Source organism: Rhea americana, unplaced genomic scaffold, assembly GCF_003343005.1.
Source record: "Rhea americana isolate MKP2758 unplaced genomic scaffold, rheAme1 scaffold_83, whole genome shotgun sequence".
NCBI classification, from domain to species: domain Eukaryota; kingdom Metazoa; phylum Chordata; class Aves; order Rheiformes; family Rheidae; genus Rhea; species Rhea americana.
Genome location: NW_028187012.1, coordinates 2,785,563 through 2,790,938, shown reverse-complemented (window position 1 = coordinate 2,790,938; position 5,376 = coordinate 2,785,563).

Sequence of the window (5,376 nt, the reverse complement as noted above, 5' to 3'; positions counted from 1 at the left end):
ACCTGGCCCGGGCGGCGGCTGGCGCTGGCCGCGGCCCCGCCGGGCGGGGAGGTGCGGCGTGTGCAGCCGGCCTTGGCACCGCCGGCCCTGCGCTCCCGCTAGCGGACTGTCCCGACTGGGGGCGGAGGGAGCCGCGCTCCTTTCCCCTCCTCCTCCTCCTCCTCCTCCTCCTTCCCCGGCATCCCAACGTCACCGGGCACAAACCCGACACCGGGGAGGGGAGAGGCGCGGGCGGCCCCTGCGCTGCGGCACCCTCTGCCGGGGGCCGGCCCGGGGAGCCCCCGAGCTTCCGCAAAGAAACACCCCGAACAAAACGGCCCAGGGGGGACCCGGAGCGGCCAAGCGCTCCGCTGCCCCCGCCTCCTTCCCCTTGGCCGCAGGACTGGCGCCTCTTGCCCCCGCACAGCACCGCCCGACGGAAACCCATCGCTCCTGCCCCCGAAGCGCCCAGGCGCCTTCGCACCGCAGCACCTACTCCAAGGGGCAGCTGAAGCCCCACTGGCATCCTCTCCTGGGCGCCCTGCTGTTACAGGTAAACATCAAAAATAAATGGTGCTTCCCGTCCGTACCGGGCAGAAAAGGGTTCTGTTACCCTAAAGTTGCAAAACGTTTCAAAAGCAAAATTATTGTGTGAGAGAGGGACATCCTGAGCACAATGTAAATAGGCTTTCCTAAATCCTTTTTAGTTTTCATTTTTGTAGTTTGAAGAAGTCAGTCCACTAAGACAATGCAGAGCCATGAGCAGGCATCTGTTAGCTACCTCATACAAACTGTCCCCCAAAAGCCTATCATATTAATGACACCTGAATATTTGTTATGTATTTAACTTATAACTTAATAGTAAAATGTAATCAGTATACATTCTGTATAAATACAGTATTCCTACTGTTTTAGGCTTAATTTCTAAGGATATGATGCTTTACAGTGGTGCTGCATACACACAAATTCTTCTAAGCTCTTCCCCAAATCAAGTTCTAAATTTACTTTTCTTTCAATGAAATTTGTTTGCAATGAAATTTGCTCCTTACCACAAAGGCAAATGCTGCAGCATATTCTTTACTTCATGCTCTTGCATCCAGTTTCTTTCCTCTTCAGTCTCCACTTCCACATTGAAAACTCTTCTGGCACCTACAGATGTCAAAGGGGGACCCAGATCCTTCTTTGGCAGGAACACTGGACTGTCTGACTGAACCCAGTGCCTTGCTAACACAGCAGCATATGTTATAATCCCTTTCAGAAACATCCAAAACTTAATTCAGGAGTAGTGAGGATCTTTCTTTTAAGCKCCACACTTTTAATCAAAGGGTGCTCCAGACCTTGTATCTTTGATAGTCAGGGACCTACACCTAACTTCCAGCCTTAATATATTCATGACCAGTTTATACCCCTTATCTCTTGTGCCACTATTATCCTTTTGCATAAGTAGCTTCCCACTTCCCCTCTCTATTGTATAATGCTATTGAGTAGCTCCTCAGCCTTCAATTTTATTCCACTAAGCAAGCCTACATTTTCTATTCTCCTCTGAAATTACTGATTCTGTATTCCCTGATCACCTTAGTGGGTCGTGGGTCGTCACCCCTCCCTCCCCTGCATTTTGGCATTTTGGATTCTGWTTTGATCTTTCTGAACATGTGAGGTTTGAGCTCTGCATAGTATTGGAGATGCCTTCTCTTCCAAAGCACTTGTATTTTCCTTTCTGTGCTAACAAGACTAACTGATACATGCAGATGATTACATCACCTTTTCAACTTATAGATTGATCATTTAGAAAATATGTGTCCTTTTCTTCCTCTATGGTTTCCAATGTATATCTAACAAGAGAGAATAACTGCAAAAACTTTTTTAAGTGTCTGGCCTGGCAATTTCTTTCCCCCTTCACTATTTTGCCACCTTTGCCACCACCTACATGTAGTCTGTGCATTTGCTACTTTCCAGTTACATAGTATTGCATTTGTTTCAGTAGACTAATTGGTGGTGGTGGTGGTGGTGTGGAACAAAAGCAAACAAAAAAGCATAACCAGGTCTACAGTTGAATGCATTGCTTCTCCCTTCACTCATTTTTATTTTCTTCCATAATTCTGGCAATATCTGCTGTTTGGTTGTGATGATAAGCACACCTCTTATTAGGTGCCAGCAGAAAGGCTCCCCGAAGGTTGTTGTGGAGCTGGCTATAACCTGCAGTGCCAAGTCCTTTCACACCAGACCTGATGAACYAGGTCTCTGGCTCCCTTCAGGAGCTATTCTGGGCATGCATCCTCACCACAGTAGTACCTAGGAGCAACAGGATATTGATGCCTCTGTTTTAGTGCAGGGCAGTAGGTGAACTCAATACACAAAGGAGTTTGCTCAGGAGGCTGAGAGAGTGCTGCAACCTGTGACTTTTACAGTAAAGTTTAACCAGTTAAAACACAAGCAGCTACCTGCCTAAAGCCTTTAAAGATCTGAGCCTGTGTTCAGCTGGCATTTACGATTGTTCAGCTGAGTTTCTTACCTTGCAAACATAAGTAGATAAAATTGCTTGCATAAGCTTTTGTCACTGACTGCAAAAACCTCCATTTCATATTTCACTGATGAATATGCATGGAGGGAGAATCAGTTGGCAGASCTGAGGTGAAATCACTATAGTGAAGAAACCACAGAATAAATTCTTGCTCTGTGTTGTAGAAACATATATGCAGCAAGTGGAGTACAGGCAACTGTACATTTCTTCTGGGTTTGTTCATTCAGCTGATGTAAGCCAGTGCTCACTCACGTTCTGTAGCATATGGTCCCAAACTGTTTTGTCACTATTTGACAAAGAAAAAGCTGTCCATATATTTGTTTTCATGACCATATGGTATGTGCCTGATAGGAGTAGTTGAAAGCAACAGGCAAAGCTGGAATTYGGCCTGAACGTGTTTGGGAATCCTTGATAGGGTTTTGGATTGTTTACCATGTGTTTGTCTGCTTTCATAATAAACATAACGGAAATAACTTTAAAGAAATAGTAAGATCTGATGTGGTTCAAACTTCAAGGTCTTTGCTTTCCCACTATCATTTTATAAGGTCAGATAAATTTTAATTGATGCACTACCCTTACTCCAAAAATGCATTTCACACTTGATCTTTCTATTCCTGTGATGAAAGCTGCACTGGAAACATTACTGCAAAAATTATTTACATGATTTGCAGGATCAACCCTTGGGCTCCCTTTTACAGTATTTATTACAAAAACAGCAAAGTACATCCCTTGGAATTCTGCTAAGGACAAAAACTGAAAAAGGAATTTAGTTGTCTAAAATAGGAGTCAGTCAGACTTCAGACACCCATGTCTGAATTTGTAACCCCCCAGAAAGTATCTRCCTGATCTGAAGTGTCATTAGGTGTCTTCTGTTTTGCCTAAAAATTCCTCCTTTATACACAATTAAAACTGCCCCTGCCATAGCAACTAGACACACAATTCCACTGAGATCCAAGAAACTAACTGGCACCATGCTGAAGGCATTATGATAACCCTGACAATCCAAATCTTCTAAGAATGCCTAGTGCATACCCAGTTCTCACCACCCAAACAGTTTTAGTTGCTATCTCCTGAAAAGCACAGCTTGGTAATGATGCCCAATTTTATGCATCAGTCCAGCAGTCAGAGGCATAAGAGATGAAGAGCTAGGCTCTTGGACCTTCTCAGCATGAAGGCATTCAAATCTCCTCTGAGAGACAGATAAGCCACATGGCATTATGCAGAAGAGCAGGACACTACCTCCTCACTGAAGCTGTTCCATTGTACATAAAGAAACATAAGAATCTTAGAACGAAAATGAAAAAGCACAGGAAGCAGCCCAACTTTCTGGCTACAGCACTGACCAAGGATTGGGAAGTCTGCAAGTCAGAAAACATCGATTAATGCTAGTTACACAATCACTGGATTAAAATAGTGATTATAGTGAAATATATAGTGAAAATAGTGAAAATAGAAATAATTTGGGAGAAGGCACTGGAATAAAGGACTGTGCTGTATGCGCTATTCCTAAATTCATAGTCTATCTCCAAGTTTCCAAACTCTTTAATAAAGTCTGTAACTGTCAAAATAAAGAGTTTTAAAATGCTCATCATAAAGCCTTTTCCTCTTAAAGATGCAAAATAGTGTCAGTTTTCTACATCAACGCTTTTAGAATATTATTTATTATGTTTTAAATATACATTTTATATATATATATATGTATATATATGCTTATTAAAACAGTAAGCCATAATAAATATTTTGCAGGAAATATTCTACCTCTCCCCTTCCCCAAACGGGCACACAAGAAGGCATCATCTTTTCTTGCATTTCCCCAACACACCAGCATGCAAATATATCACATAGTAGTTCTGCAGAAGCTAGTCCCAGACCGAGTAAACAGATGTGACAAGTATTCACATCATCATCATCATCACTCTTGTTAAAAGAATGTCACCATGAGCCTTTCTCATGCTCAAAAGCACAAAAAACATTCAAAAAGCTTTCCACTTACTTCTTAAAGTATGATCCAGACAGCACTCTCAGAAACTGAGCCAATCTCTTTAACTTGTAAAATCATACTCACTTGAGGGTCTGAACAACACAAGGTGTTTTTAGGCTGATGCCTTCTGAATCCTCTCAGTCACAAAACCTGAAAAGGAAAGCAGGGGAAAGCTTCATCCTCTTCTCCATCAGTTACTCCTATAGGTAAAACAATGAGAGASTGGCTTGCTGAACCTCAGCGGGAAGGATTTGCCTTCTTTTATACACATAAAGCAAGAGCTTGAAGAGTCTGAATTAATTTAATGCAGGGGCAGACTAATCTTTGCAATTGTTATGAATACACTAAGGAATGATCTTGGCATTTAGTCTCCCATACCCTCCAAAATAAAACCAAGATATGTTTTTAATGCAACCATCATTATCATTTGTTGTCAATTGTACTGAAATACTTCTGTGTAGTTATTTGAGCTGTTAATGTCTCCCATCATCACAGCACTAGAACACTTCAGTCTTGTAAACAACATTCAAACAATTAAAATCATAACCATTAAACTTACTTATGTAATACCCAATACAATGTATTTCTATTTGTAGCTGGCAAGCTGGTGTATAAAAACATTCAGATACTTAGTTGTCCAATCCCATAGACTGGAAAGTAAAAAAGGTAACTAAGCCCTCTTAATACTCCACATTATAKTTTTTTGTGAACTCAGAAAGTAAAGCCATAGCCCTCAGCACCCTCAAATCTCTGGCAGTACTAGGATACTGTGTTAAGTACTTCCCTACACAAAAACAAAAATTCACTATTATCTCATCAAGGCAGATATAACTATCTCAGTGGATCTAGACATCAGAAAATGGTATCGAAGGCAAGCTTGAAAATAGTTTAATTT